Source organism: Oncorhynchus tshawytscha, linkage group LG06 (genome assembly GCF_018296145.1).
Source record: "Oncorhynchus tshawytscha isolate Ot180627B linkage group LG06, Otsh_v2.0, whole genome shotgun sequence".
NCBI lineage: Eukaryota > Metazoa > Chordata > Actinopteri > Salmoniformes > Salmonidae > Oncorhynchus > Oncorhynchus tshawytscha.
The window spans coordinates 29,501,243-29,527,994 of record NC_056434.1 but is presented as its reverse complement, the minus strand read 5'-3'; positions in this window follow the sequence as shown (position 1 = coordinate 29,527,994).

Sequence of the window (26,752 nt, the reverse complement as noted above, 5' to 3'; positions counted from 1 at the left end):
ATTCAGCCATTTGCGTTGACGCCTTTCATATCCAAATTAACACTGATAGATTGATGAGGATGCAGGCTCTAACAGTAAAAGCTTCTGCATACTTCTGTTCAGCTGGTGCCTACCGAACGAGTGTGCTCCCATACCATCGACCTTCGCCTGAAAAGACATCGCTTGAAAAACGAGGGAAAAAACGGCATCTTGAGATGCTGTAGCCAGTATACACTTCCTCAGTCAGAATGAATCAAAGATAACTCTGTCATTAATTGTGATGATTTTACATCTAACTAGGACGTTTGGTGCAGTATATTTCAAGTGAAAACATCTTCATGAATACGAGTCATTTATGCAATTTTTCCTCTGTCTCAATTGATCTCAAAACCCTTACGGGTAAAGTTAACTCCTCATTGATTGATTTAATTCTTAATAATAACCTCTATAAATATTTGTCAGGTGGAGTATTGCATAGTCATCACTGTCCCATAGTATATATTAGAGATACGAAACAGCAAAACACTAATCCTCTTTTAATTAAGAAGAGACATTTTAAAACATTTTCCCCTCAATGGTTTTTACTTGACATGTTCTACTCTGATTTAGCCACTGTTCTCCTGTATTCCTGACCCTGAGTTGGCTCTAGAAAATGTCTCCTTCATATTTATTCCCTTGGCAGATAAACACACCCCTTTCTTAAACAATTCAGAGTCAAAGATTGATCTAACCCTTGGCTTTCTTCATAGCTATCTGAGCTCATTCAGATGAGAAATAAGGCCTGGGTCCTAGCAAGGAAAACTGTCTCTGTAGTGGACGGGCAATCTTTCAGACAATTGAGAAACAGATCTACAATAACTATATTTAAGATGGCTAAATAAATAATAAAAGATGGCTAAATGCATCGCAGTTCTAGAGGCATCACTACAGACCCGGGTTCGATCCCGGGCTGTATCACAAGAGGAGTCCCATAGGGCTGCGCACAATTGGCCCAGCGTTGTCCAGGTTAGGGGAGGGTTTAGCCAGGGGGGCTTTACTTGGCTCACCCTGCTCTAGTGACTCCTTGTGGCGGACTCCTTGTCTCAAACGTCAGTTGAATGGTGTATCCTCCAACATATTGGTGAAGCTGGCTTCCGGGTTAAACGGGTGGGTGTTAAGAAGCGCGGTTTTGGAGGATGCATGACTCGACCTTCGCCTCTCCCAAGCCCATTAGGGAGTTGCAGCGATGAAACAAGATCGAAATTGCTGAGGAAAAAGTGGGAAAAATAAATAAATCAAGCTACTTGCTGGTGATCCTTCAACATTTTTTTAAACAGTAAATGCACTGAACAATACTAATTCTTATTCTTCCCTGCCTAAGCAAGTTTTGTTTGACTCTGGCATCATAACTTTGAAGAATGGGATAAGTGATGCTTTTAATCATCATTTTATCTCGGCAGGATTTTATTTGGTGGTTTAATTGACCCCGGTCAGTCAATTGACTGTTCTTTCCTCTGCCAGCCTCTAGCTGACTCGACGGTTAACCCATCGACTTCCAGTGAAATCTTTGTTTTCATGTCAACAATTTACTATTTGTGATGTGCTGGATGTCTTGCTTAAGATCCACTGGGGCTTGATATGCTTGATCCATTTTATGCTGCATTCTTCTACCTCCCTGATTGCTGAATCATTAACCCATATTTTTAATCTGATGATTATACAGTATCTGGTACTATCCCTAAGGTTTGGAAGGCGGCCCATGTGCTCCCCCTTCATAAAGGTGGTGACCCTTGTGACCTAAATAATTATCACCCTATTTCTAAACTTTCTTGGCTATCTATTGAATCCGTAATTCATTCTCAGCTAAGACCTTATCATTTACATTTATTCTAAATGTACAGCAGTCTGGTTTTAGACCAGGTCATAGCACTATATCCGCTGCATCCCTATTTATCAATGATTCATTATTTTTTATTTATTTTTTATTTCACCTTTATTTAACCAGGTAGGCTAGTTGAGGTCAAGTTCTCATTTACAACTGCGAACTGGCCAAGATAAAGCATAGCAGTGTGAACAGACAACACAGAGTTACACATGGAGTAAACAATTAACAAGTCAATAACACCGTAGGAAAAAAGAGAAAAAAGAGTCTATATACATTGTGTGCAAAAGGCATGAGGAGGTAGGCGAATAATTACAATTTTTCGGATTAACACTGGAGTGATAAATGATCAGATGGTCATGTACAGGTAGAGATACTGGTGTGCAAAAGAGCAGAAAAGTAAATAAATATAAACAGTATGGGGATGAGGTAGGTAAATTGGGTGGGCTATTTACCAATAGACTATGTACAGCTGCAGAGATCGGTTAGCTGCTCAGATAGCAGATGTTTGAATTTGGTGAGGGAGATAAAAGTCTCCAACTTCAGCGATTTTTGCAATTCGTTCCAGTCACAGGCAGCAGAGAACTGGAACGAAAGGCGGCCAAATGAGGTGTTGGCTTTAGGGATGATCAGTGAGATACACCTGCTGGAGCGTGTGATATGGGTGGGTGTTGCCATCGTGACCAGTGAACTGAGATAAGGCAGAGCTTTACTGACTTGTATATGACCTGGAGCCAGTGGGTCTGGCGACGAATATGTAGCGAGGGCCAGCCGACTAGAGCATACAGGTCGCAGTGGTGGGTGGTATAAGGTGCTATAGTAACAAAACGGATGGCACTGTGATAAACTGCATCCAGTTTGCTGAGTAGAGTATTGGAAGCTATTTTGTAGATGACATTGCCGAAGTCGAGGATCGGTAGGATAGTCAGTTTTACTAGGGTAAGTTTGGCGGCGTGAGTGAAGGAGGCTTTGTTGCGGAATAGAAAGCCGACTCTAGATTTGATTTTAGATTGGAGATGTTTGATATGAGTCTGGAAGGAGAGTTTACAGTCTAGCCAGAAACCTAGGTACTTATAGATGTCCACATATTCTAGGTCGGAACCATCCAGGGTGGTGATGCTAGTCGGGCGTGCGGGTGCAGGCAGCGAACGGTTGAAAAGCATGCATTTGGTTTTACTAGCGTTTAAGAGCAGTTGGAGGCCACGGAAGGAGTGTTGTATGGCGTTGAAGCTCGTTTGGAGGTTAGATAGCACAGTGTCCAAGGAAGGGCAGGAAGTATACAGAATGGTGTCGTCTGCGTAGAGGTGGATCAGGGAATCACCCGCAGCAAGAGCAACATCATTGATATTTACAGAGAAAAGAGTGATGATGTGGTTAACTGTATGGATAAAAGGCAACATTGTGCTGCCCTCTTGACCTGTCAAAGGCTTTTAATACTGTTGATCACTCACTGCTAATTCAGATTTTCTTCTCAATAATTGGCCTAGACCCAGCTGCATGTAACTGGTAAAACAATATACTTGACAGATAGAACTCAATGTGTATCTACTGATGGTGTTAAATCAGGTTTCCTGGATATTATGAAAGGTGTCCCTCAGGGGTTGATTCTGGGACCTGTACTTTTTACTGTTTACCAACATCGACTTCTCTGTAAAAACAAATTGTAACCTGCACCTGTATGCTGATGATACTGTTGTGAATGTTATTGTACCCAAGGTTGACCGGGCTCTACATGAACTACATTCTGCCTTCATTGTATTACAGAAAAACTTTATTGACCTGACATTACTATTGAATGCAGGTTAAACTTAGTATATGTTGTTCTCTAGAGTGCCTCAAAATAACTCAGATGATTTAAGCATATGTACTTTGGATGGTGTCCATATTGATCATGTCCCTGATTTATAAATATCTGGATAGATGAAAAGCTGTCTTTTTAAAAGGTATATTGCTGAGTTAGTTAAGAAGCTGGGAATAAAAATGGGCTTATTCTATAGAAATGGGTCCTACCTCTCGTTAAATAGTAGAAAACAGATTACTCAGTCACGGTTCCTATTGGTCCTAGACTATGGCGACGTCATCTATATCAGTGGTTCCCAAACATGTTGTAGTGCCGTACCTCTTCAAACATTCAACCTCCAGCTGCGTACCACCTCTAGCACCAGGTTCAGCGCACTCTCAAATGTTGTTTTTTGCCATCATGGTAAGCCTGTCACACACACTATAAAATACTTATTTTCCACCATAATTTGCAAATAAATTCATTAAAAATCCTACAATGTGATTTTCTGGATTTTTTTTCTCATTTTGTCCGTCATAGTTGAAGTGTACGTATGATGAAAATTACAGGCCTCTCTCATCTTTTTAAGTAGGAGAACTTGCACAATTGGTGGCTGACTAAATACTTTTTTGCCCCACTGTAGGTGCGTGGTTGCAAAGGGGCATCAGTGTCTTAACAGCCCGATTTGCCAAAGCAGGATACTCTGAGCACAGCCTTATCTAGAAATCTGGCATTGGCTTCTGATTAATAAGGATAGGCGTCCCATCAATGGGACAGTTGTAAATCATGCAGCGCGGGCAGTCTTCACTTGATCGGCTCTAACTTTGTCAAATAAGCACAGATCGGGGTCATACAAAGCTAGCTAGATAGCCAATAAACTGGGCTTTATGGGAGTATCCTAAATCTAATCTTGTGCGACAGCATGCCTATTCCTTTTGGACAAAAATTATACGAATATTCAGAGTTATGAAGTTAAGAAAATTGGTTGTTTTGCAAATGTTGAACTTATAAATTGGCTACTAATACTGGAAAAGCCTAGTCAAAGTCCAAGCACACAGATTTGACGATATCTTTGCAGAAAAATGTAATATGAATGCAAATGACTCCTTCACGATTTGCCCAAATGTACCTGGTGACTTCACACTAAATGTCATGTAGTTCACTCATACTTCAAGTTATCTGTCTGAAACTGTGCACATACACCATCCTGTGGACACCATTGGAATTACAACCAGAGATATGGCTAGAACTGGGACCTTTCTGTTGCATTTCAAATATGGTGGTGGGAAAAAAAACATTTCATTTGCACACAAAAAAAAATCATACAATGATGGGAAGACCTGTGTCTTGTCCTTGTTAATGCAGATAGAGAAGAGCTCCAACTTCTTAATCATATGTGCGTGGTTACAAAATTGAGGCTGTGAGAGTGGATTCTCAGGCCTCACTAGCATGACAACTAAATACAGGCACAGACTGTGTGTGGAAAATGATTTAAGACTGAGTCTTTCTCCAATACAACCCAACATTGCAGAGTTATGAGCATCCTTTGAAGCACAACCTTCTCATTAAGTTATTCACAATTTTTGATTAACAAATAAGGTTTTAAGATGGTTAAATAACGAGCAAAATTATGTATTATTATTTCTGCCACAACCCGGCTCAGGGGAAGTGACAAACTCGCACTCTTATGTTTAATAAATGTAGTGTGTGTGTGTGTGTGGCAGGCTTACCATGATGGCAAAAAACAACATTTGAGAGTGCACTGCCCCTGGTGCTAGAGGGGGTATGCAGCTGGAGGTTTAATGTTTGAAGGGGTACGGGACTGCAAAATGTGAACCACTAAATAGGTGGTGATATATTATCTAAAATGTTAAATTCTATATATTAAATATGTTGTAAATTTTGCACATAGTAGAGAAAGCAGCAACAAATAAAACAATCTTTATTCCTAGATTTAAAAAACGCATTAATGTAGATCCAATGCTTCTCCATTTTATGTTCTGCAATGAACCAACATGTTGACATGGTCAACAAACACAGCAAAAACGGTATGTAATAAATTAAGGCCTCTACAGTATGTAATCAAGCACTCATAATTAGCTTTACATACAGCTTGTTGATATGTGAGTTGGTGTGCATGTTAAAAGGCCTCAATATACACTGAGTGTAAAAAACATTACGAACACATGCTCTTTCCATGACAGACTGACCAGGTGAAAGCTATGATCCCTTATTGATGCTCATTTGACTACATTCCACTTATTTAATTACAACCATTACAATTAGCTCGTCCTCCTATAGCTCCTCCCATAATCCTCCTCTGGTCCACAGTCATTTGTCAGAAACAACACAATACTGACTGCTTGAGGAAACAAGTGCCCCCTGGTGGTCTAAGTGAACAGAAAAATGCATGTTGATCCTCTAAATTGGATGTTTGACCAGAACCAGCCAAAGGTATTCTATGCCAATTTTGGCATTAAATGGTTTAGCAACTAAAAAAAATGCTATCATTTCTTTAACGTAAAAACATATGATTTGATATAATACAAACAATTATGGTGAATATGGTTTACAAATGAGAATACGATTGGCAAACATTTCCTCTTCATTGTATAAGGATATCTAAGTACAGATACCACATTGAGACAAGTTATTCCAAAGTGCATGTTACCCTTTTGAGTCCTAGGATGTAGAGACAGTGCTGTCAGGTTGATAATTCATGGACTTTGTATGATGATTCAGTATCCCATTTTTCAGAGATTTTTCAATTTTTCAAATTACTTTGGTGTGACTGTTATTTGGAATCCTAAAAACAACAAAAGATTTCTATAGGACAGAAATAGCTGTGCCTTGTCCACTTTGTAATCTGCTTTCAGGGGTCATACTTTTTATGAGGACACTTCCCCTAAATTGAGGATGTCAAAGCGTACATGAGAAAGTTATTGCCCCTCACACACAAACGAGCAAATGAGAGGGACATAAACAAACCAACAAGGTCTGTGAGTGGGTGTCCAGCCAGATGTTTTAAACCCATGTGTTTTTATGTGGAGGTCACCGAATGAGATAGACAGTGCAAGCATTTAATCCCATCAGCAGAACTGCGTTCCCATAATGAGAAATGAATAACATGAGCATGCCTTCAGATTAAACAGACCAGTTAGGACCATTAGATCACTTTCATTTCTGGCATTAGGGCAGCGGATCAGGATTTTTTCTCTCCTAATCCAGCAAAGTAGGTCAATGTCTATTGAGTACTTGTGCTGTGGCTGTGATCCTGTTGTTTTAGTGCCAGGACAGGGAATAAAGCTTGGGACAGATGAAGAGGATAGGGCAGAGGTTGATGGAAGGGTAAGTTGGCGGTGGGACCTAGGGTACCCCTGGTTTGGGTTGTAAACTTAGGATGTAACTTTTCAAACCCTAACAAGTTCTGACACACAGCTCACATGAAGTCCCACTGCTCTAATGAGCATAGCCACTGTCCCCACCAGTGTCAACCAAATATGTACAGTACAATGACCTGTCACTATGCTCTCCCATTGACCCTTATGCACATCTTAATCAGCAATACAGTAAGCACCACGCAGATGGAGACAGTGGGAGCATGTAGGTCTGAGCAGGTGTGATGTCGTTGATGTTTGTGTGCGTTGTCTTTTGTCTGTGTATGTTTGAAAAATCAAATAAGATGCATTCCAGTATTACTGAATTTAGAATAGATTTTTGAACGAGGTCTAGTTCTCAGCTCAGTGATCCCTTTCCCAGCTGCCCAGCAAAGAACAATCAGCCGCAGAACGGAAGGACCATTTAAGATCAATGTCCTTAATAACTACACCCCGGATCTCACTTTTTAATTTTTTTTTATTTTACCTTTATTTAACCAGGCAAGTCAGTTAAGAACAAATTCTTATTTTCAATGACGGCCTAGGAACAGTGGGTTAACTGCCTGTTCAGGGGCAGAACGACAGATTTGTACCTTGTCAGCTCGAGGGTTTGAACTTGCAACCTTCCGGTTACTAGTCCAACGCTCTAAACACTTGGCTACCCTGCCGCCCCACGCCGAATGAGACCATGAGGGGAAGACACAGATCACGATTAATGCAGCTTGTTTTGCTTGGGTGACTGAAGCCCCAATGTATCATGCCACCCCACACTGCCACCCCCTTCTCATGTGAAATCTACTGTATTTTGGCAATCAGAGAGATAAGTGACAGAGGAAAGAAACATGCTGCTATTCTTACCATAATATTTTCATTTAATATTCTGTGTCAATTTTGTGAATTATTTGAAAGACATACAAATGAAAACACTAACACTTTAGGTGTGAGAATGTGTTTTCAATGTAGGAATGGTGAGGTTTGATAATAAGAGTCCATGCCATGAGACAGTCCAGTGGGTTAAGAACCATTGACCATTAACTTCTCACAGCTGACAATGGATGATAGCTTTTTGGAGGTGCATGGGAGGAAGCAGTGGGGCTTAGATGACTCTGCTTCAGCTCTTACTAGAAACCAAACGGGATCTAAAGCAATCTTTGATGCTATTCAAGGTGACAGTAGCTACTCTGTCTGGCCTTGCACACACTGTCTGTACATCCCCCTTAAAGGTGCAAGTCACTGTTTCATCTTCATTCATTTACAGCCATACCTGGTCAAAGAGGAAATCCAACATACGACACAATTGGCCTTGTTCATTCAAATATGGTAAGTGGGTTTCCAAGAAAAAACAAAATCATGATGGAAATAAAATGTAATCTATAGAGTCAAATGCCCTGAATTGCCACCTTCAGTAACTGCAGTGAAAGTTGCCTGGGTTGAATCCCTGGTGAGTTAGGATGTGCAGAACAATGACTGCATTTACACAGGCAGCCCAATTCTGATATTTTTTTCACTAATTGGTCTTCTTACCAATTAGATGTGAAACGATCTGAAAAAGATCAGAATTGGTCTGCCTGTGTAAACGGAAATTGTGACACTAAATAGATCAGTTTCACACATGTAGCTCAGCTGTCTGTTTAGACTCGACATAGAGTAACTAGAGAGCGAAAGAGAGTGGGAGAGACTACAGGGAGAGAGAGCTAATCTCTCTTTTTCTCTCCTATCAAAAGACAATGCTACTTCAGCACATCCTTTATAACACACAATACAACCTCATGACAAACAAATCAGCTGCAATGAGTCTACTACTGATTGTGATGGAGACTTATTTAGAAACACTTCTCATTGTGTTGATTATTCAAACGACCCCAGTATTTGAATATCAAGCTTCTTACACACAGTGTTATGATCAAAGCATGCATATTACAGTATGCCAATGGTTTTTTGGATCCAATGGTATACAGTTGAGTGTACACGCTAGTGCTAAAGGCTACCATGATTAATGAATTAAAGGGCCAGACCAGCATGTGTTCTCTGCATTGATCAATAACATGAAATAGGAAATAATCTGTAATGATTTGGTGCTTGTATTGATCAATACACTAATTACTTGTTTCAGTCAGTACTTTTGTATGTAGAAACATTGTAAAGGTTGCATATTAATAGATTCTACTGATTGGTTAGACCAGTAAAAGGGTGGATGATGACCATGTGAGGTATTCAACCATATGGACCAGGTAAATGCAAGATCAAATATTTTTCTTTGATGCCATTTGTAGGCCTTTGATACTGTAAAATAGTTCCATCTTGGTCCTGCACAATACTGTGCTGGTATCAAACACATATTGGAAAGGTTTTGTCTGACAAAGTAATGTCAGTTCTCCCAAGTCAAATCAAATCAATCAAATCAAATCAAATTTTATTTGTCACATACACATGGTTAGCAGATGTTAATGCGAGTGTAGCGAAATGCTTGTGCTTCTAGTTCCGACAATGCAGTAATAACGAACAAGTAATCTAACTAACAATTCCAAAAAAACTACTGTCTTATACACAGTGTAAGAGGATAAAGAATATGTACATAAGGATATATGAATGAGTGATGGTACAGAGCAGCATAGGCAAGATACAGTAGATGATATCGAGTACAGTATATACATATGAGATAAGTATGTAAACCAAGTGGCATAGTTAAAGTGGCTAGTGATACATGTATTACATAAGGATGCAGTCGATGATATAGAGTACAGTATCAACGTATGCATATGAGATGAATAATGTAGGGTAAGTAACATTATATAAGGTAGCATTGTTTAAAGTGGCTAGTGATATATTTACATCATTTCCCATCAATTCCCATGATTAAAGTGGCTGGAGTAGAGTCAGTGTCATTGACAGTGTGTTGGCAGTAGCCACTCAATGTTAGTGGTGGCTGTTTAACAGTCTGATGGCCTTGAGATAGAAGCTGTTTTTCAGTCTCTCGGTCCCAGCTTTGATGCACCTGTACTGACCTCGCCTTCTGGATGACAGCGGGGTGAACAGGCAGTGGCTCGGGTGGTTGATGTCCTTGATGATCTTTATGGCCTTCCTGTAGCATCGGGTGGTGTAGGTGTCCTGGAGGGCAGGTAGTTTGCCCCGGTGATGCGTTGTGCAGACCTCACTACCCTCTGGAGAGCCTTACGGTTGAGGGCGGTGCAGTTGCCATACCAGGCGGTGATACAGCCCGCCAGGATGCTCTCGATTGTGCATCTGTAGAAGTTTGTGAGTGCTTTTGGTGACAAGCCAAATTTCTTCAGCCTCCTGAGGTTGAAGAGGCGCTGCTGCGCCTTCTTCACGATGCTGTCTGTGTGAGTGGACCAATTCAGTTTGTCTGTGATGTGTATGCCGAGGAACTTAAAACTTGCTACCCTCTCCACTACTGTTCCATCGATGTGGATGGGGGGGTGTTCCCTCTGCTGTTTCCTGAAGTCCACAATCATCTCCTTAGTCTTCAATAACCTCTGTTTTTCTTCAGCATCAGACATGGTAATAATTCATTGAATCATTGAATCTTATTGTCCATAATCAGAAATGTAGCTTCTGAAACATGAATACAACACTGCCGCTTATCAGTGTTTTCCAAAGAAGTTAAACCAACTAGCAACTCAAAGTCTACAGTATATTCCAAAATATTCCACAACCACTAGAGAATAAACATCTGGATATGTGCCGATCCACATACGCTTACCCTGATAGGCCAAAGGGAGATTGGAGATTGTCAACAATGTATTACATTTTAAACTCCGGCAAGTTAATAAATGAACAGTGACCAAAAGTGCAATGTTTATTAAGCATTTTATCATCTTGTATTTCTATGGAATTTCCCCCCAATCTCAGTTTAAAGACAAGTCGCAAAACTATCCAGATTCTGCCGAACAGTAAGACAGATGAAGCCCCTTAGGACGAGAAGGTTTGAAGGAAGTTTTCTCAGAAACAATTGAGTGGGATTTGAGTGTAAATTACTGTACTCCCAACCCTACGGGAGGGCAGCTCCTGCTCGGCCCAGTCAAAGCTCCTTGTCCTGGAACCCCAATGCTGGAACCAGCTTCCCGCTGAAGCTAGGACAGAAGAGTCCCTCCCTCCAAAAATGCCTTTTCTGAACTAACACTTGACTTTTTTCCCCTTACAAGTTCAGACTTGGCTGATATCTACCTTATTGAGGAAAAGATACAGACTATGACATGTGGTCTTAAGATTAATTTGTTTATCTGTTATTTTACCAGGTAAGTTGACTGAGAACACGTTCTCATTTGCAGCAACGACCTGGGGAATAGTTACAGGGGAGAGGAGGGGGATGAATGAGCCAATTGTAAACTGGGGATTATTAGGTGACTGTGATAGTTTGAGGGCCAGATTGGGAATTTAGCCAGGACACTGGGGTTTCCACCACTACTCTTACAATAAGTGCCATGGGATCTTTAATGACCTCAGAGAGTCAGAACACCCGTTTAACGTCCCATCCGAAAGACAGCACCCTACATAGGGCAGTGTCGCCAATCACTGCCCTGGGGCATTGGGATATTTTTTTAGACCAGAGGAAAGAGTGCCTCCTACTGGCCCTCCAACACCACTTCCAGCAGCATCTGGTCTCCCATCCAGGAACTGACCAGGACCAACCCGGCTTAGCTTCAGAAGCAAGCCAGCAGTGGTATGCAGGGTGGTATGCTGCTGGCAAATGCATTAATTGAATGCACTAATTGTAAGTCGCTCTGGATAAGAGAGTCTGCTAAATTACTAAAATGCACATGTAAATGTTAAGCTTTAGCCTACCCAGGTCAATGACCTCAGCCAAAGATCATCTGACCGGTCCCTTCATTAAATTAAACGTAATTTTATGGGTCACATGCTTCGTAAAAAAGCTGTTGTAGACTAACAGCGAAATGCTTACTTACGGGTCCTTCTCAATAATGCAGACAGAAAGAAAATGGAGAAATAACAGAAATGTAAAACACTTAATAATACATACACAATACATGACCAAAAGTAGTTGGCATTCCAATTCATCCTAAAGGTTTTCGATGGGGTTGAGGTCAGGGCTCTGTGTAGGTGTGGCAGAGTCTAGGGATATAGCTTTTGCCCGTTCCGCTCAGGGACTTTGCAAGACTACTATGAGCCAGGTGATGTCATGGCCAGCTCTAAGATCCTGGCGAGAGGTGGCACGAGTGAGTGTGTTACTAAAGGAGGAGAGAATTAGAGAACAATAACAAGTAGAGATGAGTCGAATTCAGCAAGTAACTTACATAGGAGTATCGTGGAAGAAAGAGGACGTGCTAGTTCTGAAAGAGGATTGTTCCAAACCACCGAATGACTGTAATCTTCACCTTCGGATTTGCCATGAGTTCAATCGATGGAACTAGCTACCAGCCGGAGTGTGCTAGCTAGATTCCCGCCGGAGTGATGGACATCAAATCATTTTTACCGACATCAGAAGAGAGCCGTAAGTTGAAGTGATTTAGTTATAAAAGATTCCCGTAGAAGTAGTTGGACTTTCTGTTGATGTCCTGAAAGAAGAGAACATCTAAAGTTGTGGACTTTTCAGTTGTTTGACATTACATAGTAGGGCAAGGATAAGAAGAGACACTGTTAATAATGAACATGTAGGCCTTATTAGCCATTCAAAGGAGAATAATATTACAGTGACAATGTTTCAGCCAACTTCTATTATTTGTGTCCCTGCCAGCCCTCATACAGACTCCATGAACACAGTAACAGGTGTCATTCTTCATATATGTTTGTTTGTTATTGTGATATCTGAAATGAATGCTGTAAGACTGCTTGCTTGTATTGCTATGTTTTCATTGGTTGTCTTCAAGCTAGGCTACACGTGCATTTGAGGTAGGTTATAGTAGGCAATTATTATATTTTATTTAACCTTTAATTAATTGGGCAAGTCAGTTAAGAACAAATTCTTATTTACAATGATGGCCTACCGGGGAACAGTGGGTTAACTGCCTTGCTCAGGGGCAGAACGACAACCACTAGACTACATGACGCCCCTAACCACTAGGCTACCTTCTGCTATTCTGTGAACTGTGAAATTGTGCCTGTTGTGTTGTTGCCTAAAACTGACAGTATATTTTCATTAGTTTAAAGCAGAGCTGTCTTTTCATTACTACTGCCTAACCTGTCTTAGGTATTGACATGTATTGCAGGTGGAAGCTCCATGATATTAAACACATAATCTGAGGGGCTGTATACAGTGACTTATTAACTTTTCACCCTATACTATTAGGAAAAGTGCCACTACTACTAAGTACAGTGTTGAGGTTAAATATGTTGGGCAACAGAGACCGCTCTGTTTGTTGCTCAACCTCCCAAGGCTGATCTGAGAAGAACTACAAAAACAGGTATTTCCTACCTGTTACATTTGGCGTCATGAACAGGATCACCCAAACATTTTTTCTGTGTCAAAAAATGTAAAAGGGGTTCGAGGCTAAGTTAGAGTTGAAGATAATTTTTTTTTTTTAAAGGTTGCTGAGTTGACAGAGATTGCAACAGCAATTTGGAGCGCTGCAGCAGTCCTGTGAGGATCAGCGAGGAGCTGTGTCGCTAGCACATGCTGTCATCGAACAGCAAAAGAAGGCTGCTGCACCAACTGTGTACATCCCTCGAGAATGAAAGCTACCTGACTTCAGTGGAGCCACAGGGGAGCAGACTAGAGGTCGACCGATTAATCGGAATGGCCGATTTAATTGGGGCCGATTTCAAGTTTTCATAACAATCGGAAATCTGTGTTTTTGGCCGTGAGATGAGGCTGGTGTAACCGAAGTCAAATGGCTAGCTAGTTAGCTCGCGCTAATAGCGTTTCAAACGTCACTCGCTCTGAGCCTTCTAGTAGTTGTTCCCCTTGCTCTGCATGGGTAACGCTACTTCGATGGTGGCTGTTGTCATTGTGTTGCTGGTTCAAGCCCAGGGAGGTGCGAGGAGAGGGACGGAAGCTATACTGTTACACTTGCAATACTAAAGTGCCTATAAGGACATCCAATAGTCAAAGGTTAATGAAATACAAATGGCATAGAGGGAAATAGCCCTATAATTCCTATAATAACTACAACCTAAACCTTCTTACCTGAGAATATTGAAGACTCATGTTAAAAGGAACCACCAGCTTTCATATGTTCTCATGTTCTGATTAAGGAACTGAAATGTTAGCTTTCTTACATAGCACATATTGCACTTTTACTTTCTTCTCCAACACTTTGTTTTTGCATTATTTAAACCAAATTGAACATGTTTCATTATTTACTTGAGGCCAAATTGATTTTATTGATGTATTATATTAAGTTAAAATAAGTGTTCATTCAGTATTGTTGTAATTGTCATTATTACAAATACATTTTTAAAAATCGTCCGATTAATCTGCTTTTTTGGTCCTCCAATAATCGGTATTGGCGTTGAAAAATCATAATCAGTCGACCTCTAGAGCCGACTGTTGAGGAATGTATCGCTCTGGTAAATTCGACCATCCGGGTCTCCCATGTGCCTGTGAGTGATTGGGCTTAGCTAATCAAACAGCATCTGAAAGGAGAGGCCAGTGCAACAGTGAAGTTGATGGTAGAAGATGACGATGTTGCCAGCATTTTTGGTCAGAGGAGGCTCTAACCCCAAGACCTGGGGAAGTGTACCAAAACATTTCTGTAGCATTGAAGGTCCTCAAGATCAGTGGCTTCCATCATTCTTAAATGTAAAAAGTTTGGATCCACCAAGACTCTTCCTAGAGCTGGCCTCCCGGGCCAAACTGAGCAATTGGGAGAGAAGGCACTTGGTCAGGGAGGTGACCAAGAACCCGATGGTCACTCTGATAGAGCTCCAGAGTTCCTCTGTGGAGATGGGAGAACCTTCCAGAAGGACAACCATCTCTGCAGCACTCCACCAATCAGGCTTTTATGGTAGAGTGGCCAGACGGAAGCCACTCCTCAGGAAAGGGCACATGACAGCTCGCTTGGAGTTTGCCAAAAATAACCTAAATACTCTCAGACCATGAGAAACAAGATTCTCTGTTCTGATGAAACCAAGAATGAACTCTTTGGCCTGTACGCCGAGTGTCACGTCTGGAGAAAACCTGCCACCATCCCTATGTTGAAGCATGGTGGTGGCAGCATCATGCTGTGGAGTTATTTTTCAGCAGCAGGAACTGGGAGACTAGTCATGATTGAGGGAAAAATGAATGGTGCAAAGTAGAGAGAGATCCTTGATGAAAACCTGCTCAGGACCTCAGAGTGGGGTGAAGATTCACCTTCCAACAGGACAAAGACCCTAAGTACACAGCCAGTACAACGCAGGAGTGTCTTCGGGACACGTCTCTGAATGTCCTTGAGTGGCCCAGCCAGAGCCCGGACTTTAACATGATCGAACATCTCTCTGGAGAGACCTGAAAATAGCTGTGCAGTGATGTTCCCCATCCAACCTGACAGAGCTTGAGATGATCTGAAGATAAGAATGGGAGAAACTCCCCAAAAGCAGGTGTGCCAAGTTTGTAGCGTCATACCCAAGAAGACTCATGGCTGTAATCGCTGCCAAAGGGGCTTCAACAAAGGACTAAAGGGTGTGAATACTTATGTGAATGTGATATTTCAGTTTCTACAAACATTCTCAAACATTTTTTTTTTTCATTATGGGGTATTGTGTTTAGATCGATGAGGGAATTGTTTTTGTTAAAATCCATTTCAGAATAAGGCTGTAACAAAATGTGGATAATTAGTCAACGGGTATTAATTATTTCCAAATGCACAGTATATCTATGTGCCCATAGTGAACTGCCTCCTACTCTGTCCCAGATGCTAATATATGCATATTATTATTACTATTGGATAGAAAACACTCTGACGTTTCTAAAACTGTTTGAATTATATCTGTGAGTATAACAGAACTCATATGGCAGGCAAACTTCCAAACAGGTGTGGAAATTCTGGGGCTGGTTGATTTTCAACTCATCGCCTATTCACATCCCAGTAAGATATGGATCTGTTCACACTTCCTACGCCTTCCACTAGATGTCAACAGTCAGTAGAACGTGGAATGAAGCCTCTAGTGTGATGTGGGGCCGGATGGCAGCTATTTGAGTCAGTGGTCTGGCAGAATGCCAGTTCCTGGTCATGCGCATTACTCATGATGTCGCCATGCATTCCATTACTCTGTAGACAAAAACGAATGCTCCAGTTGGAACGCTATTGAATATATATGATAACAACATCCTGAAGATTGATTCTCTACTTAATTTGACCAGTTTATTCAACCTGGAATATAGCTTTTTGAAGTTTTTGTCCAAGTTCCCCTGGACCGGTGCCAGCGTTTGGACATGTGAACTAAACGTGCTAGCAAAAGTAGCTAATTGGACACTAGTAATAGACATTATCGAACAAAACAACGATTTATTGCGGAACTCGGTTTCCTGGCACTGCATTCTGATGAAAGATCATCAAAGGTAAGGGAATATTTATGATGTAATTTTGTATTTCTGTTGACTCAACAGTTTTGTTTTCTACTGTGTTATTGACTTGTTAATTGTTTATTCCATGTGTAACTCTGTGTTGTCTGCTCACACTGCTATGCTTTATCTTGGCCAGGTCGCAGTTGCAAATGAGAACTTGTTCTCAACTAGCCTACCTGGTTAAATAAAGGTGAAATAAAAAAATAAAAAAAATAAAAACATGGCGGAGAAATGTGGTGTACTTCTGAGCGCCGTCTCAGATTATTGCATGGTATGCTTTTTCCTAAAGTTGAAAAAAAAATCTGACACAGCGGTTGCATTAGGAACAAGTGTATCTTTAATTATATGTAAAACATGTATCTTTCATCAAAGTTTATGATGAGTATTTCTGTTATATGACGTGGCTCTCTGTAATTACTCCGGATATTTTGGAGGCATTTCTGAACATGGCGCCAATGTAAACCGAGATTTGTGGATATAAATATGCACATTATTGAACAAAACATAAATGTATTGTGTAACATGATGTGCTATGAGTGTCATCTGATGAAGATTATGAAAGGTTTGTGATGAATTGCATCTCTATTTCTGCTTTTGTGACTCTATCTTTGGCTGGGAAAAATGGCTGTGTGTTTTTTTGGATTTGGTGGTGATCTAACATAAATATATGTTGTGTTTCGCAGTAAAACATTTAGAAAATTGGACAGGATGGGTAGATTAACAAGATGTTTATCTTAAAATTTGCTGTATTGGACTTGTTAATGTGTGAAAGTTAAATATTTCAACTTCTCTAGGGTAGGGGGCAGCATTTGGAATTTTGGATGAAAAGCGTGCCCAAATTAAACTGCCTTCTACTCAGGCACAGAAGATGGGATATGCATATAATTGGTCGATTTGGATAGAAAACACTCTAATGTTTCCAAAACTGTCAACATAGTGTCTGAGTATAACAGAACTGATTTGGCAGGTGAAAACCTGAGAAAAATCCATTCAGGAAGTAGGATTTTTTGTTGTTGTTGTAGTTTTCTATTCAATGCCATTAGTGTCCATTGATTTAGGACTCAAATTGCAGTTCCTATGCCTTCCACTAGATGTCACTAGTCTTTAGAAATGCTTGTATTCTGAAAAATGAGGGAGTAAGAGCAGTCTGAATGAGTGGACCCTGCCGTGTCACAGAGCTTTTTCATGCGCGCGACCGAGAGAGTGCCTTTCTTGTTTACCTTTTATATTGACAACGTTATTGTCCGGTTGAAATATTATCGATTATTGAGGCTAAAATCAACCTGAGGATTGAATATAAACATTGTTTGACATTGTTTGACATGAACTTTACGGATACAATTTGGATTTTTTTGTCTGCCTCTTGTGACTGCGTTTGAGCCTGTGGATTGCTGAAGAAACGTGCAAACAAAACGGAGGTTTTCGGATATAAAGAGAGACTTTATCAAACAAAAGAAACATTTATTGAATAAATGAATGTCTTCTGAGTGCAACCATATGAAGATCATCAAAAGTAAGTGATTAATTTTATCTCTTTCTGACTTGTGTAACTCTTCTACTTGGCTGGTTACTGTTTGTAATGATTTGTCTGCTGGGCGATGTTCTCAAATAATCGTACGGTATGCTTTCACCGTAAAGCATTTTTGAAATCTGAATTTTTATAATGAGTATTTCTGTATTTGGATTTTGCGCACTACAATCTCACTGGATGTTGGCCAGGTGGGATGCTAGCATCCCACATACCCTAGAGAGGTTAACAGAAAACCTGAGGACAATTTGTTTTTAGGTCGCAGGCCATTTCCGTGCTAACCTATGGGGGAAAACAAATAGATAGGACCCAGATTGCAGTTTCTATGGCTTCCACTAGATGTCAACAGTCTTTCGAAGGGGTTTCAGGTCTGTTTTTTTTTTTTAAATAAGCAAGTAGTTGGAAGAACTACAACGTGTCTCATTAGAAAAGTAGTCTTGTTGGTGCGAGAATGATTTGCGCGCTCTTCGTTATTTATCTTCCCTATTGAACATACTATTCTCTGTCTTAAATATTATTGTTTATTTAGATATTAGAGTACCCGAGGATTAATTGGAAACATTGTTTGCCTTGTTTGGACAAACATTACTGGTAACCTTTTGGATTTGTTTGTATGCATGTTGAACGAGTGGATTACTGAGATCATTGGCGCCAACTAAACTGACTTTTTTGGATATAAAGAGGGACTTTATCGAACAAAACAAACATTTACTGTGTAACATGGAGTCTTGTGAGTGCAACCATATGAAGATCATCAAAGGTAAGTGATTAATTTTATATGCTATTTCTGACTTTCGTGACTAATCAACTTGGCTGGAAAATGTTTGTATGCTTTTGTAAGCGGGGCGCTGTCCTCAGATAATTGTATGGTATGCTTTCGCCGTAAAGCCTTTTTGAAATCTGACACAGTGGCTGGATTAACAAGAAGTTAATAACCTCTTGATTCTAGCCATCCCGGATCCGGGATCGTGAATACAGCCTCAAGCTCATTACCATAACGCAACGTTAACTATTCATGAAAATCGCAAATGAAATGAATTAATTAATATGCTAGCTCTCAAGCTTAGCCTTTTGTTAACAACACTGTCATCTCAGATTTTCAAAATATACTTCTCAACCATAGCAAAACAAGCATTTGTGTAACAGTATTGATAGCTAGCGTAGCATTTAGCGTTAGCATCAGCAGGCAACATTTTCACAAAAAACAGAAAATCATTCAAATAAAATCATTTTCCTTTGAAGAACTTCAGATGTTTTCAATGAGGAGACTCTCAGTTAGATAGCAAATGTTCAGTTTTTCCAAAAAGATTATTTGTTTAGGACAAATCGCTCTGTTTTGTTCATCACGTTTAGCTACAAAAAAAAACCTGTATCCAGGAGTGTAATTATCCCCGCAGCTCATTTGCATAACACAACGTTAACTATTCATGAAAATCGCAAATGAAATGAAATTAATATGCTAGCTCTCAAGCTTAGCCTTTTGTTAACAACCACTGTCATCTCAGATTTTCAAAATATGCTTCTCAACCATAGCAAAACAAGCAATTGTGTAACAGTATTGATAGCTAGTGTAGCATTTAGCGTTAGCATCAGCAGGCAACATTTTCACAAAAACCAGAAAAGCATTCAAATAAATAATTTACCTTTGAAGAACTTTGGATGTTTTCAATGAGGAGACTCTCAGTTAGATAGCAAATGCTCAGCTTTTCCTGAAAGATTATTTGTTTCGGAGAAATCGCTCCGTTTGGTGCGTCACGTTTGGCTACCAAAAAAAACGAAAAATCAGTCATCAAAACGCCGAACTTTTTTCCAAATTAACTCCATAATATCGACTGAAACATGGTAAACGTTGTTTAGAATCAATCCTCAAGGTGTTTTTCACATATCTCTTCATGATATATCATTCGTTGAAAGCCTCCTCTCTCCTCTCAATCACTGGATGACTGCGTGCAGCTTGTAGATTACGCACCAATTTAGACAAAGGACACCGGGCGGACCCCTGGTAAATGTAAATCAAATCAAATCAAATTTTATTTGTCACATACACATGGTTAGCAGATGTTAATGCGAGTGTAGCGAAATGCTTGTGCTTCTAGTTCCGACAATGCAGTAATAACGAGCAAGTAATCTAACTAACAATTCCAAAAAAAACTACTGTCATACACAGTGTAAGGGGATAAAGAATATGTACATAAGGATATATGAATGAGTGATGGTACAGAGCAGCATAGGCAAGATACAGTAGATGATATCGAGTACAGTATATACATATGAGATAAGTATGTAAACCAAGTGGCATAGTTAAAGTGGCTAGTGATACATGTATTACATAAGGATGCAGTCGATGATATAGAGTACAGTATCAACGTATGCATATGAGATGAACAATGTAGGGTAAGTAACATTATATAAGGTAGCATTGTTTAAAGTGGCTAGTGATATATTTACATCATTTCCCATCAATTCCCATGATTAGAGTGGCTGGAGTAGAGTCAGTGTCATTGACAGTGTGTTGGCAGTAGCCACTCAATGTTAGTGGTGGCTGTTTAACAGTCTGATGGTCTTGAGATAGAAGCTGTTTTTCAGTCTCTCGGTCCCAGCTTTGATGCACCTGTACTGACCTCGCCTTCTGGATGGCAGCGGGGTGAACAGGCAGTGGCTCGGGTGGTTGATGTCCTTGATGATCTTTATGGCCTTCCTGTAGCATCGGGTGGTGTAGGTGTCCTGGAGGGCAGGTAGTTTGCCCCCGGTGATGCGTTGTGCAGACCTCACTACCCTCTGGAGAGCCTTACGGTTGAGGGCGGTGCAGTTGCCATACCAGGCGGTGATACAGCCCGCCAGGATGCTCTCGATTGTGCATCTGTAGAAGTTTGTGAGTGCTTTTGGTGACAAGCCGAATTTCTTCAGCCTCCTGAGGTTGAAGAGGCGCTGCTGCGCCTTCCTCACGATGCTGTCTGTGTGAGTGGACCAATTCAGTTTGTCTGTGATGTGTATGCCGAGGAACTTAAAACTTGCTACCCTCTCCACTACTGTTCCATCGATGTGGATGGGGGGTGTTCCCTCTGCTGTTTCCTGAAGTCCACAATCATCTCCTTAGTTTTGTTGACGTTGAGTGTGAGGTTATTTTCCTGACACCACACTCCGAGGGCCCTCACCTCCTCCCTGTAGGCCGTCTCGTCGTTGTTGGTAATCAAGCCTACCACTGTTGTGCGTCCGCAAACTTGATGATTGAGTTGGAGGCGTGCATGGCCACGCAGTCGTGGGTGAACAGGGAGTACAGGAGAGGGCTCAGAACGCACCCTTGTGGGGCCCCAGTGTTGAGGATCAGCGGGGAGGAGATGTTGTTGCCTACCCTCACCACCTGGGGGCGGCCCGTCAGGAAGTCCAGTACCCAGTTGCACAGGGCGGGGTCGAGACCCAGGGTCTCGAGCTTGATGACGAGCTTGGAGGGTACTATGGTGTTGAATGCCGAGCTGTAGTCGATGAACAGCATTCTCACATAGGTATTCCTCTTGTCCAGATGGGTTAGGGCAGTGTGCAGTGTGGTTGAGATTGCATCGTCTGTGGACCTATTTGGGCGGTAAGCAAATTGGAGTGGGTCAAGGGTGTCATGTAGTCTCTTATGGCCAATCTTCCAATGATATGCCTACAAATACGTCACAATGCTGCAGACACCTTGGAGAAACGATAGAAAGGGCAGGCTCATTCCCGGCGCATTCACAGTCATATAAGGAGACAATGGAAAACAGAGCCTCAAAAATTCTGCCCATTTCCTGGTTGAAGTTTCATCTTGGTTTCGCCTGTAGCATGAGTTCTGTGGCACTCACAGATAATATCTTTGCAGTTTTGGAAACGTTAGTGTTTTCTTTCCAAAGCTGCCAATAATATGCATAGTCGAGCATCTTTTCATGACAAAATATTGCGCTTAAAACTTATCCTTATTTATCCATAAATTAAAAGAGCATAAATTAATATTGCGCTTAAAACTTTTCCTTATTTATCCATAAATTAAAAGAGCGCCCCCTATATTCAAGAAGTTAATCTTTAAGCCGATGTATAACACTTGTAAATTTTATGGATATTTACTATGAATATTTCTGTATTTTGAATTTGGAGCTTTGCAATTTCGCCGGATGTTGGCCAGGTGGGACGCTAGCCATAAGAAGTTAACTTGTTGGTGAGAGGGGGCAGTATTTTCACATTCGGATGAAATGCATGCCCAAATTCAACTGCCTGCTAATCATCCCCAGAAGATAAAAGATGCATATTATTAGTAGAATTGGATAGAAAACACTCTGCCGTTTCTAAAACTGTTTGAATCATGTCTGTGAGTATAACAGAATTTATGTAGCAGGTGAAACCCCGAGGACAAACCATTCAGATTTTTTTTTAGGTCACTTTCTTTTCAATGGGTTTTATTGGGAATCCAGATTTCTAAGGGACCTTGTTGTAGTTCCTACCACTTCCACTGGATGTCACCAGTCTTTAGAAATTGGTTGAGGTTTTTCCTTTGTATAATGAAGAAGTAGCCCTGTTCAAAACGAGGGTCACTTCAAGTGTAATGTTAGATAGAGGCGCGTGACCAGAAAGGTAGCGTCAGTTTGTTTTCTTCCTGTATTGAACACAGATCATCCCATCTTCAATTTTATCGATTATTTACTTTATAAAATATAAGTAAGTTGTATTACAAAAGTAGTTTGAAATCTTTTGGCAAAGTTTACAGGTAACAAAATCACGTTGCGCAATTTGGAACCAGTGTTTTTCTGGATCAAACGCGCCAAAACAATGGACATTTGGGATATATATCGACGGAATTAATCGAACAAATGGACCATTTGTGATGTTTATGGGACATATTGGAGTGCCAACAAAAGAACCTCGTCAAAGGTAAGGCATGATTTATATTTTTATTTCTGCGTTTTGTGTCGCGCCTGCAGGGTTGAAATATGCTTTCTCTCTTTGTTTACAGAGATGCTACCCTCGGATAATAGCATCATTTGCTTTCGCCGAAAAGCCTTTTTGAAATCTGACATGTTGGCTGGATTCACAACATGTGTAGCTTTAATTTGGTATCTTACGTGTGATTTCATGAAAGTTTGATTCTTATAGTAATTTATTTGAATTTGGCGCTCTGCATTTTCACCGGCTTTTGGCGAGGTGGGACGCTTGCATCCCACATATCCCAGAAAGGTTAAAGCAGAGCCAATGCTTTCTGTTTAAGGCCGAAGTCAAATTCTTGGAGCATGTCATCTCCAAGGAAGGAGATGTCCAGGTGTGTAGGGAGAAAGTGCAAACTCTGGAGGAGTGGCCAATCCCAAAGAATGCAAAAGAGGTGCGGCCGGTGTTGGGCTTCATGGGTTACTACAGGAGATTCATACCCAAGTTCGCCCACATTGCTAGACCACTCCACGGCTTGATGTGCAAGGCCGGTAGCTCTGGTAAAGGAAAGAGGTCTCAGGTATTCAGCTGGAGCCAAGAAGCCAAGAAGCCTTTGACACACTACGGAAAGCTTTGACATCTCCCCCTGTTCTTTCTTATCCTGATTTCAGCTTGCCTTTCACTGTGGCAACTGATGGAAGTTTCCAAGATCTGGGAGTGGTACTTAGTCAGAAGCAGAGTGGTATTGAACGGGTGATAGCCTATGCAAGTCGGGGACTGAGGAAGTCTGAAAGGAATGATCAAAATTACAGTGCTTTTAAGCTCGAGCTGCTTGACCTTAAATGGGCTGTCACTGATAAATTTGAGATTATTTGCTCCACAGAAAGTTCACTGACATTAAAGACCACAATCCGCTGAGATACTTGGACTTTGAAATACTTTATAAGTCTGGCAAGCAAAACACCAATGCAGATGTGTTGTCTAGGATTCTGGAGGACACAGAACCAGAACAAGCGTACACCAGCCCAGACTTCCTGGTGATAAACTAAGGGGAAGGACAGGCATGCCTCTGACCACAGGAAGAAAGTCTCCAGACACCAGTGACACAGTCAGCCATAAGGGGAAGAGTAATTGGGTACAATTGGGAGGAAATGCAACAATGGGATCCCACCACAGGAGGTTGGAGGTACCTTAATTGGGGAGGACGGGCTTGTGGTAATGGCTGGAGCGGAATAAGTGGAAGGGTATCCTCCCCAGCAGCCTCCACTGGATCCCACTGTAAGTCAAGTCTACACAGCAGTCAAGACTAAAGTGAGACCAGTTTAGGGTCATGGAAACTCCTGAAAAGGACATTTCTTGGTGAATGGGAAAGGCTTTTTTTGCACCAAGGTGTTCTATTCAGAAGGATCCTAGATCCCAGAGATGGAGAGGAAATGTGGCAGTTGGTAGTGCCAGAACCACAGCAGTTCCAGGCGTATGAAGTGAAGCACTGCCATGGACATCACTTTGGAGAAAGATACACCATTGTGGCGATGCGTAAGAGCGACTACTGGCCTTTTTTGTTGAAGAATGTCCAGACATGGGTGAAACAATGTAAACAATGTGCCATGGCTCGGGACATGTTCCCTATGCAAAGGGGACCCATTTATTTAACCAGGCAAGTCAGTAAAGAACAAATTATTATTTACAATTATGGCCTACCCTGGCCAAACCCTACCCCGCAAGATGCTGGGCCAATAGTGCACCGCCCTATGGGACTGCCAATCACGGCCGGTCGAACCAGGGTCACCTCTAGCACTGAGATGCAGTGCCTTAGACCGCTGCGCCACTCAGGAACTCAAAACTTGCAGCAGCGTGATGGCACCAAGAGACATTGTGGCCATGGCTTCACGTTGTTGGAGAGGACAACAGATAGATTTGAAAATGTCTTGGTCTTAACAGACATGTTTACCATAACGGTGCCAACAAAAAACTAGACTGCTCACACTACGGCTAATGCGCTGTTGCAGTATTTGATCAAATACTATGGTTGTCCAGCAAGATTGCATTCTGACCAAGGTAGGTGTTTAAAGGCAATGTGATCAAGGAACTATGCACTCTCTATGGTATCGGTAAAAGTTGCACTAGGCCTACCACCCCTGGGGAAATGGTCAGTGACAAATGGTCAATCTTACGATGCACGACATGTTGAGAGCACTGCCCCAGAACAAGAAGCGGAAGTTGAACGATCACATGCCGGAGTTGGTGATGGTGTCCAATAATCAGACCCACTCATCTACTGATACCCCCCATTCTACCTCATGTTCGGGACTGATGCTCAATGTGCTTGGAGGTGAAGAACCCAGGAAGGCCACAGTCGACAATCTGGATGGCTGGGTACGGGAGCATCATGAAAGATTTAGTGCAGCCATAGACATTGCTTGTGCCACAGCCGAAGATAGAGGGACCTCGGAGGCCCTGATCCGGCCAAGGGACCATGTGCTGCTTCACAATCATAAACATAGAAGCAGAAACAAGATCCAGGATAAGTGAGAATCGATGTCCTACATTGTGGCGAAGAGGAACCACGCATAACTGCTGGTATTCACTGTTCAGCCAAAGGGAGGAGGAAATCCCAATGTGGTCCACAGGTAGCAAATCAAACCCTGCACTTTAAATATCCAATCAAGGAGACAGATACAGAGGCAAAGACACCAGATGGGCACAGAGTTCTCAGAGGAAAATGATTGACCCTATCGACTCCATTTGGATTTTGTGCCTTCCAGTCATGTGGGTGTGCCAGCAGAGAAGCTGAAAATGGAAGTAGGCATAGAAGATCCAGTGTTGATGTCAGGGGAAGAAGAGGCACTCCTTGAGAAGGAAGAAAGTATGCACACAGAGACTGAGGAGCTCTAGGGGTACATTGCCTGTGAGGTTTAACTTCTTACGAGCAGGTGGGATGGTAGCGTCCCACCTGGCCAACATCCGGTGAAATTGCAGAGCGCGAAATTCAAAAAGACTAAATTCAAACATTTAACATTCTTGAAAATATGTGTTATACATCAAAATAAAGCTTATCTTCTTGTTAATCCAGCCGCTGTGTCAGGTTTCAAAAAGGCTTTATGACGAAAGCACACCATGCGATTATCTGAGGACAGTGCCCCGCATTCAAAAGCATGCAAAACATTTTTCAACCAGACATGTGTGTGCCACAAAAGTCAGAAATAGCGATTATAATAAATGCCTTACCTTTGAAGATCTTCTTCTGTTGGCACTCAAATGTCCCAGAAACATCACAAATGGTCCTTTTGTTCGATAATGTCCTTCTTTATGTCCCAAAAATGTCAATTTATTTGGCGCGTTTGATTCAGAAATACACTGGTTTCAACTCGCCGAACATGCCTATAAAGTATCTAATAAGTTACCTGTAAACTTGGTCCAAACATTTCAAACAACGTTTTTAATCCAACCTCAGGTACCCTAAAACGTAAATAATCGATCAAATTTAAGATGGAATAAACTGTTTCTAATAGAGGATAAAAACAATGTGGAGTGCTCTCCTGTTCACGCGCACCAAAACTGTAGAGTCCATCTGGAGTGACACTTACAGTGAATAGGACTACTTCTTCATTTCTCAAAAGAAAAACATCGAACAATTTCTAAAGACGGTTGACATCTAGTGGAAGCCATAGGAACTGCAACCAAGTACCTAATAATAAGTGTATCCCATAGAAAAGTATTGGAAAATCCTATGACCTCTATTTTGTTTTCCCCGGATGGTTTGTCCTCTGGGTTTTGCCTGCCAAATCAGTTATGTTATACTGACAGACATTATTTTAACAGTTTTAGAAACTTTAGGAATTTTATGCATATCCTAGCTTCTGGGCCTGATTAACAGGCAGTTTAC